Source organism: Pteropus medius, unplaced genomic scaffold (genome assembly GCF_902729225.1).
Source record: "Pteropus medius unplaced genomic scaffold, Ma_sr-lr_union100, whole genome shotgun sequence".
Taxonomy (NCBI): domain Eukaryota; kingdom Metazoa; phylum Chordata; class Mammalia; order Chiroptera; family Pteropodidae; genus Pteropus; species Pteropus medius.
The window spans coordinates 6,617,820-6,628,698 of NW_024340849.1; the positions used below are offsets into that span (position 1 = coordinate 6,617,820).

Sequence of the window (10,879 nt, forward strand, 5' to 3'; positions counted from 1 at the left end):
CTCATGCGTCTTCTGTGTTCTTTCACATCACGTTATCCCAAGTTTCCTTCTACCCAGATAGACAATTCTGTTTGTTTTTCTTATACACCTGTCTCCCTCTCTCTGCAGGCATTTGCGCTTGCTGTTCCATCCACAAAAGAATGTGTCCCTCTCCCCACTCATTGCTGTGAAAACACTACAGGTTGAGTGTTTTTATTTTATTTTTTTCAAAGACTTCATCGTGTATAATAGTTGCAGTGCAGAGAAGTACAGGTGAGTGTTCACCAGCCAGGAGCTGGACCACCACCCCTAAGCATGCTAACCCACAGAAGTGACCGGTTTTCACAAACATATAAGGATAACCAAGATGCCTCCTATTTTCTCTGTGGCCAGCAGTGAATGACGTACCTCATGATACCCAGGAAGCAAAAGTGAGACATTCTGATAACAAATATTGAAAGAAGCCATAGTATTGTCCAGTAAAACATTTAGATTTATAAAAATGGGACAAGGGAGTAAAATTATGAAGATTTTTTTTTAAAAAGTAATATCAGTCTGTGGTAGTAAACCACTGAAAATCTGTTAGTTGAGATTATTTAACTTTTAGCACATCCGATGTAAAGTTCAACTGATTATAGAGGGTCTGATTCTTTCATCCTCTTCACAGCTCATTTTTCAGATTCCAGCTCAAGGGTTAATTGCCACTTTCTCCTGGAAAACTTCCATGACTATTGTTCTTCATTCTTTGTCCATTTTCATAGTACCATGCAAATATTCATTGCAACTCAGTTTTCAATTATCCATACGTTAATCCTAATATTTCAATGGAACTTTTTCTCCTGGACTGGAACATAAACCCAGTAAAATCCAGGACCACATTTTTCTTCTTGCTATTGTGTACCCATCCAATGCTTGGCATGTGACAGGAACTCTAATAATACTTGTTGAATAAGTGAATGAATGATCATAAAAATGTGCTTGGACAAATCATTTTACTTATTTTTTAAATGGCTGTTTTGATATAATGACAATCTGTGGTGTTATTCCAGAGTTGACCATGTGATCATACATGAAAATTATGAAAAAAAAATGACATTTATTTTCTGCAACCAGGACTTAAAAAAAAAAAGAATCACAATACTGACCAATATACGTTAAAAAAATTAATTGAACATGCATTCTTTCCTCCAGTCAGCAATGCCGTATCAAAAATCTAAGAGTAAATATCCTTTTTTTCCCCTTTTTTTGGTCCTGGCTGGCCGAGGTGATTCCTGACGACAGACCCAACTCCCTCTCTTACTGGGCCCTCGCACTCCGGGCTTCTGTGCACCCACCTTGATCCCGCAGGGCCAGGCGCCAGACAGCCAGGGAGAGCGCCTGAGACCAGAACCCACCGAGATCATTGAAACTGCCCAATCTTGCACCCGCTTTCCTTCCCTCAGAAACCACGGCAAGCCACTTTCCCAGAGTTCTTTCTCCTCCTGCCATGTGACCCGCCCAGGTGCTACCCCCAAGTGGCCCTGCCTAGTGTTCTGTGTTCTCCCTGGGAGCTAGGAGTAACAAAAACGTAAAACTCTGTTCATTTTCTCCCTCTTGAGCCGAATCTGGCCTTGCTATACCTCACTCAAGGTACAGTTAAAACAGACATCCTGACAGCTTCCTCCTGAGACACCCTGCCCAGACCCATCCTGTGTAGCTGCTCCCTCCCGGCTGTTAATCCTCAGAAATTGTGTGAGAAAATAAACGTTTGTTTACTTTTGGCTGCCCAGGTTTGGGGTAATTTGTTGTGCAGCTGATAGATAACTAATATCCAAGCTAACATTCTTCAAAGTTGCCATGGTATTTGGGCTTTTCTCCCGTCTCTGTCAAACCAGATTCTATTTGTCCGAAGGCTAATTTTCTCCAATCTCTTTCTCCCTCGCCTTCTCCCTCTCTTATATATGAATATTCTCCAGACAGACAAATATATCTGGTAAGAGAATTATGCTTCTAATTCAGTTCATGTTTTATAAATGATATCTTTGGAAATGATTCATCCATGCATGTGCCTCACAGATTTTTACATAATCAAAACATTTTACCACAGTTCGATTCCACCACAGTTCAATTTAATGAGAGTTAACTGAGTGACAAGTGTCTGGCTCGAATTCTGTCCGGAACTGCTGGAAATATGAAAGAAAGAAATTTACACAATGCGTGGTCTCAAGGACATAAGAGTTTAATAAGGTAGTTCTCAAACTTTAATTGGTAAACTTGATAAAAATGCATACTCTCACGCCCCACCAAGATTCTGATTAAAAAAGGATCTCTGGTGGACATAGAAACCTATGTTTTTAAAATGATTCTGAAAGAATTTTGGTGCAAATGTAAACTAGATAAACCTTTGAAAAACGCTCTATTTTAAGATGCATATAGAATAGCTATTTAGAAGTTATTTTTTATTTTTATTTTTTTTTTTACTATCAGAAGAAGCAAATCTAAATTATGTATCGTTGGATTACTTAAAGATAAATTACATCATCAACAATGCAATGGTAAGACTGCAGATCTGTATAAAAAAACGTGGGCTCTGGTCCCAGTTGTTGGTCTGTCTCTTTCTCACCTTGAACAAATTAGTTTACTTTGCTGGGCCTCAGATTCTCCACCTGTAAAATAAGGGAAATGGATGAGATGTTTTCTTAAAATATTCTCAGTCTTTAAAATGAGAAAAATTCAGAAAGCAAGTTGCTAGACACCGGTGTGTTATTTTGGTCACACTATCCTAAGATATGATATTTTCTATCCTGAACGTCTCTTCCTCAGTGTTTTAGTACATGACGTTGAGTTAATCATATATCATTCACATGATTGTTAAAAAGATTGAGACAAAGTATGAAATCGCTTTTTAACTGTAAAGAGCCCTCATTGAGACTGGCCTCAGTTCTGAACTAAGGACTTTCTCTGACTCTTCTCAAAGTCCCAACTGCCCTAAGCAGTTACTAATACGGCGACCCCATTTTTACAGATAAGGACATCTATACTAAGAAAAGTTATGTAACTGGCCCGAGTCTTATAGAAACTTACCATACAGCCTCAGAGCCTGGATTCAAACTCGGGACCATGTCACTCCAAAGCCTAGACATATCCATATGCCTGTAAAAGCTGACACACACCAGGTGATCGCGAGTAATGCCCGTCATGGGGAGAGAACCACTCTTTCTCCTTCCTTCTTTTCTGGTATTTTCTAAAATTCCCTGGTGACAACAATCACTTGATGTGCCTGCCAAGAACCCCAAATTCCTGACTTCATCGTAGCCCTTGGATCTGTACTTTCAGCAGATGGAATTATTGAGGGCCTTTGGTGATTCTCATCATCAAGAACTTTTGGAAAACATGGTTCTGTCCACCTATTTTCTATCTACTATGTTTAAAAGGACTACCAACGAAAGAGAGATTTTCGCCTTGCATTTTGGGTTGACCGAAGCCTCTCATAAAAAGCTCTGGCTCAGGACGAGGCGTACGCCAACAGCACGGCCTGTCCTTTCACACTGAACTTTCTCAGTGGTCTGCTTTGCATCCAGCTGCGGGGGAAACAGCTCAGTCTCATCCCCAGTGGTTGCTAGATAAATAGCTGAACTATCATGTTGGTTGTTTTTGAATTCTCTCTGTCTATAGGAAGTCTCTGGCTAGCTGTGCTGGGAAGTCTGGAAACAGGTCAGCAAGAGGAGTCCCAGGATTCCTTTCTGCAGCACTCGGCCAGCTGGCTTCGTGCCTGGCTGGCCTCCAGGCATTATAACGGAAGGGGCGCAGCTCTGAAAAAATGCGCACATCCCAGAGATTTCTTGTAACATTTAGGTTTTTATCCACTTTCCCAGCTCCTGAGTCGTTTTCAACCACCCATCCTCATCACTTTAAATGTGCTTTTGAAAACAATGGGCAGTAGGATAGAGAGGATCCTTCAGACATTTCAAGATCATTGAAAATGATTAAAATGCAGAAAACAATCACAGTAATAATTCATACCTATTATGTCTTTTCATGAAATCTTTTCTGTCTATAACATTAGATAAGTTCATTTTGGCTAGAATTTTTTATTTTCCTATAAGGGTTTCCCAAACCGTGCCTGGCACAGTGTATTATCGAGCATTTAGTGAATTTTTATTGAATAAATGAAAGAAATAAAGTATAATACATTCCTGCAAATATAAATATAATTATTTGACTGTATCACCAGTCTGACTATTCCAGATTTAGAAAGATTGTAGCATAGATAACTTAAGAGAAAGAATAATACTTTTCTCTCCAGCATTAAAATGGAAGTTGAATTCCTGGGGCAGAGTTGGGCTAACATAAAATCAGGAAATTAATTTTCAGTGCATCCTGCTTCTAAATCAAAAGTGAAAACCTTGCCATTTATGATCTGAATCCACCTCACATATTTTATTTGGACTTCACAGTGTTTTCAAAAAAAAAAAATTCAAGCCATTAAAAAAAAAAATCAAGTTATTTTACATACACACAAAAAAATCTAGACTTCCAGTTTTCCTTGAAAAAGGGCTATCAGGCTACATGGATCCCTTAAATGCACAGGACAACAATCAACTCGCTGATGTCACGCACATACAGTCCCTTGTGAGGCAGCGTGGTGCCATGGTTAGTATGTAGTTCGTTTAGAGGGTTACAACAGGAAGTCTTTTGCACATAATCCATGCTCAGTAAGTACTAGCTAGTACTTACTGGTACATCAACATCATCATCAACATGGTAATTATCTACCAACTCCGCATAGACCTATGACCGAGGACCCCTGAAATGAATATTGTAGCATCTCCCTCCCTCCCTGGCCAGCTTCATCTACAATGTGAGCCAATAGAACTTTCTGCAACAAAGCGGGTGCTTTATATCTGTGCTGATCATTACTATAGCTATTAATCACAAGTGGCTTTTAGACACTGGAAACGCGGATAGCGCAATTAGGGAACTGAATTTTAATTTTATTTAATTTTAATTAATTTTAATTTAACTAGCCACATGTGGCTACGGTACTGCACAGCACAGCTCTATAACTTCACTCAAACCCCTCTTTTTTCTTCCCCTCTCTACCTATCCAACTGGCTTTCTGGATCTGAAACTAATTTATGTTCTATTGTAAGTAGCTGGCAATATGTTAAAAAGGTTATCTCTCTAAGGGCAGTTGGCCTATTTTGCATGATCAATATGACAGTTCAAAATATAAATTCCTTGCATGATCTTCCCCACTCTACCCCCATAATTCTAGGGTAGGGCCTCAGATCTCATACTGTGTATTTTTAACAAGCACTTCTAGGTGATTCTTATAATCAGGTAAATTTAATAAATTCTGCCAAAGGAATAATTTTTGCAAAGGGGGTAAGAAAAAGGGGTCCGCATATACTGTGCAATGCTGGGCATTTCTGAATGACATAGTCAACTTCTCATCTCACCTTCCACCATCCTGCCCCCACCTCAGATGCCACCATCTCAGCTCCCTACCATCAAATCCACTGCTTATTATATATATGCCTCTCAGGGGGAGCACGGCCTTGTGGTGCATTGTTACATGGTAAATACTTTTTAGGTATGAGCCAGCTTTGTCCTTTTCCGATGATTGATACCCTAAACCCGCAAGCATCAGCCCCTGTAGCAATGCTTGAACTGGCTAGCCCTGAACCTTCTGTCACTGAGTGAGTCGCGACGGAACTCTGCCCGTGCGGTGCCATCATCTTTCCTCTCCTGAGACTGTGACTGTGGAGTCCCGAAAATATAATTTATTTCTGCCTGATGGTAGCATCGAGGCGATATAAACTCATGGTGAGGGTCTGCCGTGTTTAGTCATATCCCCATGACAGATATAGTAAATTCGAATCTCAAAAAAAGAGAATAAAGAAGTGAATGCGCAGAAGCAGGGGGAGAAGTGTCCGGGGCGTGGACTGGGTGAGGAAGGGCCCTCACGTCCAGGGGCTTCCCATGGGGGACGTCTACTGAGGAATGTGCCGCCGGCTGGATTTTGCTAATGTGACAGCAGCGAGGGAAGGTTACTGACTGACATTATACGGAGACAGTTTGTCACATCAGCTCCACAGCTAAACTGTCACTGTTTTCTGGGGACTTCATAACAAATTGCAAGTTGGCCCCACAAGGACCCAGGACAAACTCCTCTGCTACCTTCCACTTAAATGATTTGCTCAAAGAACGTGCAATGCAAGTTCTCCTGTTCCCAAGTTGCCTTAATTTCTCTCTCTCGTTTTATAAATCCTACTTACCTGTCGCATGTGAGAGTGAACAATTAGCATGTAAAATAATGAAACTAGCTGCAAAATATGTGTCTCTGGGTTATTTTGCAACACCAACTCATTCCCAGTCAGCCCCTGAGCTCCTGCCAACCTGAGGATGTTTGTCACATCGCCAAACGGTCCCTCGGAGACAAACTCCCGGGTGCGTAGGGAAGAGGAGAAGGATGAGTCCTTGTTTTAGAGCAGTGACTGTCAAGTGTGGCGTGCATCCGAGGGGCATGTAAAAGGTGCACATCACTGGGTCACACACATAGAGTCTTATCCGCAGGGTTGCGACAGATTTGAGAAACTGATATTTTTAACAAAACCCTGGGATTTCAGATACTGGTGGTCCAAGAATTTTAATCCGAAAATCACTATCCTAGAGGAATAAATTCAAATAATACTAAAGGTAGTTGGGGTGTGCCTGTGAGTGTGTGTTCACCTCCTGTGTGTGCATAAAGGGGCGTGCTTAGTTTTTTTTTAACACAAGAAGAACATTTCCTATAATCTTAAAGTCACTTCTTCCCTTTATTGTTTTGTAGTAATTCATTTACCAGAGGCCCAGCCCAGGGTATTACATGAGGTGAAATCACAGGTTTAGGTGTGTCTTTGGTCAAGCGAAGAGAAATGGGCCCGGTGTCTGGTAAACAGCAGAAAGCCATGTGTGAATAAAAGAGGAAAGAGGTAGCTCTGGGGTTAATGACATGAGGTGATCGAAAGCCCAGGGGATAATTTAGGACTTGATTGAAACAATTACCAACGATCTGCACATCATCAATTTTTGGAACCAGTGGGCTAGGGCAGGGTTTCTCAAATTCAGCAGCATTCACATCCTGGGTTAGATAATTCTTTGCTTGGTGTGGGGGTGGGGCTGTCCTGTGCTTTGCAGGATGTTTAATAGCGTCCGGGGCCTCTACCCACTACATGGCAGGAGTCCCCTATCCCTTAGCTGTGACAATCAAAAATTTCTCCGGACACTGCCAAATGTCCCGAGAGGCGAAATGGCCCCAGAGTTGAGAGCCATATAGTAGGGTGGGGGGCTGGGAAGAGCCCCATCTTCTGCTCCCCTTGTAAGTTTCACTTTGTCTAAAATTTTCTTTCATGGTAAAAGCAAAACTGTATATACACAGAGGTGGTAGCAATAAAGCTTCTCATTTATGAATTCGAGGCTTTAGTGCACTTGCGGGGAAACTTCTTTCCTCAGAATTTGGCTTTGGTATTTTAAAATTTTTATAAATCCAGTTACTGTCACACACGCTCGTGTACAGCTGGAAAAACACACTCAAGGAACACTCAGCCACATCTTCATTAGCAACTCTGTGGGCAAAATCCCTGTCATTTTGAGACGCTGTGTATTCAAAGCAATTGCACAGAGTTCTTCCAGATTCTACTGCCTGCTCTAAATCTGTGGTTTTGTCTTTATTATTGGTCCGGTCTATTACTGCTGGCCAATCGTCCAATAAAATGTGCAGTTTAAGTTTGGTGTCTTTTTCTGTACAATTACAGCTGCTGTCTTCCTCAAACTCTGTTCTAACGGGGCTCATGGATCACTATGATACACATCTCATCTGCGCAACTGGTTCAAGAAATCTGCATCTGAGCTGTTATAGCCAAAACCATAACAAGTATGCTAAGGGAAGAATAACAAAGTCATCCCCAGATTCAAATGCCCACTCACTGAGCAAGCCCGCGCATTAGAGATCTGTGCCTGGTCAGATGCCGAATGCACACCGATGGGTTCTTGGATATCTTTGCCCCAATTATTAAAAGTCTACCAGAATAACATCGTGGACAAAAGATTTCAGTTGAAGGACTTTACGTGGTATCTTGGCTTGTTTTATTGCTTGCACTTTTTCTCTCTAGAATGCGATGTATTATTCGCCTTATGTTCTAAGGCTCAGAACGTGAAGTTGCCGATCTTAAGACATACAATTCCCCTTAAAATGTTGGCTGACTTTCCAGTCTCAGGCGTCACTTGAATTAAGTCATTCTGAGACATAGTTCCAACCACTTATTGTGCAGTAACCAGCTTCTCCACACGGTTGGGAGAAAATGGGCTTCTGATTCTGCTCTTTAGATAACTGTGAAAAGAAATTTAAAAAGGAAGGAAAGAAGGAAAGAGGAAGGGAGAAAGGAAGACAGTTTCTTGCTTTGGGAATCTAGTCTAGAAAGTGTCATCTTTGTTGTCAGTAGTATGGCTGGGGGTTTGGTTGAAAGACATTCAAATAGAGAAAAAAGATTTTCATAAGTGCTTTGAAATCATGAGTAAAATCTCATGTAGACTTTAGATCTTTTTATGTAGCTGGAAATCCCCAGAGCGATAGACTGTATGATTCTTCACTTATATTAAAATAAGATACAGCTCCAGGATTCTGAATTTAGCAGCTGTTGGTATATGTGTCTCTTGCCACACTCATAAAGGTTTTTAATGTACAATAACATAACATATAGCTCATCCCTCTATGGTTGGATGCATTATTTATAACTAACTAACTTTGTACCGTCTTCATGTGTGGAAGGAGCAATAATTGGAGCTATCCATTTTTAGCTCACAGGAAACAAGACTCTCTTCATTTTTCATAGTGCCATTCACCTTCCACCCTCTCTGCCAAAGATTAGAATTGTTCAGCCGTAGCTCCTGTTTTATTTCGGCTCACTCACAACTGGGAGATGCTGCTGTTCAGTGTGAATTAGCCTGAACACTGACCTGAAAACGCTGAGGTTAGCTGCATCCCACAGCTTCAGTGCAGATGTGTGAGGCAAAACCGAAAGGCCACCATGTCTGTACCAGGATTCGTTCATCTGTAAAGTGAACACGATCACATTGATGTTAATAAATTGGGGGAAAAAAAATAGATCGGATGGAGGTTAAAATATTCGCCCGGCAGATGTTAGTGCTCATAACAATCTCCATGGTTCACCTTGTCTTAGCATCATGAGGCACTTGGGACCCATGGAATAAAAGGACCCCACCCACACATTTTTGTTCTGAGAAACGGTCTGCATATTCACTCACTGTGCTTACGAACACGAATTCCTAGGCAATTTCCAAAGCGCTTTGCAGGAAATTATAGGAATCTCTGCATTTGGGCCCTTCTTCTTCCCAGCTCTACTTTCTCCTTATAAATGAGGCTGGAAGCCATCGTGGGCCACATAGGGACAATCCAGACATTGGCAGAAGTTCCATCTCTGGAGTTCAGAGATCCTTGTTTCAGAGTGAACCTCGGTGAAGGAGGCAATGCTCTGTGTGAGCCCAACTGTTAAAAACTCAACTCATTGCAAACACAGAAACAGCACTTACAAGGGGACTGAGTGTCCTCGACTTGGAAGAGCTCTGAATAGAGCACAGGAGTCAGCCAGGTGAAATATTAAGCATAAAACAAATGATCAAAGAGCTGAACACAGATACAAATCATAGAGTGCCAGAGTAATTCATTCTGGCTAGGGAAACCCAGGAGGTATTTACAGAGGAATTTAAGCATCTGAGATAAGACCAGGATGCTTAAGAGAATTTCAATAGTCAGACAAATTTCATCTAGTAAGTGGGGGTGGTTGGGCAGAAGATGCTGTGCAGTAAAGAATGGGATAAGCAAGCATAGTTACGGAAGTGCTAAAGCAAAAGCAAGTTTGGCCTTTTGGACTGGGGTATGGTTCCCAAGAGGACAAACAGCAGAGTGATGAGGCATAGAGGCCTCTCTTCACCTCCAAAGTAAATTATTTGAAATTTATTGTTAGAAATGGTCTACTGTTTGGTTTTACCAGGTGGTTTTACCACCAAGACACTCGTTTTTTGATGGACATCTGTCCGTTTTACCAAAATGAGATGAAGTAGGAAACTGAGGCATCGCCAATCCCAGCTGGAGACAGACTTGTTCATTTACGACGCTTCATGTTTCACTGTATTTCTATCTTTACTGCGTTATTTCTGATAGTTGAGGTCAGACCTTGGGTTGGCTTATGCCAGAAGTATAACCTCAGGTATCTGAGAAGTTTAATAGATCTCAGCTGCTCTAGGATTTCCAAACCCTGGAACTGCTACAGGGGTCCCAGTAACCGAGGCACAACGTCTTCCCCTGCCATGGGTCTTTACTGAATTTCTGTTTCCATTTCTTTAATAAGAAAAAGGTTCCTTTTAACTGTTTGTCCCGTACCTCCCCATATTTACACTGCCAGAGAAATTAGTTCAATCAATAAAGCTGATTAATCTTTTTTGTTTCCCCCTGATCTTTAGCATCCGGGCCCCTGAAGTCATTCATTCTCATATTACTCTGGTATACTGATTTTGTTTTCACAAATGACAGGAACCTCAGCCACACTACCTCTCATCCCTTCCCTCTCAGTCCTCGCTCTTCCTAAAGAGTGATTCCTGACTTCCCACAGCGTCACCCCGCCCGCCCCCGCTTCTTCCATTTGTAATCATGCCCAGAACCTACTCCGTCTTCCTCCCCCGCCATAACCGAAGGGTAAACAGCAGGACTCCAGCAGCGGGCGAAGTATTCGGACACTCACTCCCAAGTTGCCCACGTTGAGGATCGGATCGTCCAGGAGCGCGCACCCGCCACTGCAGCTGAGAACTAGCGCGCCGCGAGCCGGCTCGCGTTAAGAGCCTGGGACGCTCGGTTCCGCCC

At 41.9% G+C, this 10,879-nt stretch overlaps 1 long non-coding RNA gene across 2 annotated transcripts; it reads right to left on the minus strand.

Annotated features, from left to right (window-relative positions):
* Positions 1–2,065: 2,065 nt before the first annotated feature.
* Positions 2,066–10,879, minus strand: LOC120584251 (uncharacterized). 2 transcript variants are annotated; one of them, XR_005647997.1, is made up of 4 exons: positions 10,685–10,879; positions 8,959–9,053; positions 2,582–2,624; positions 2,066–2,141 (listed from the first exon to the last, which is right to left on the minus strand). It is a non-coding gene; the product is annotated as an uncharacterized LOC120584251 (long non-coding RNA). The 2 variants fall into 2 exon arrangements; XR_005647996.1 differs by having other exon boundaries at positions 2,066–2,138; positions 10,685–10,878.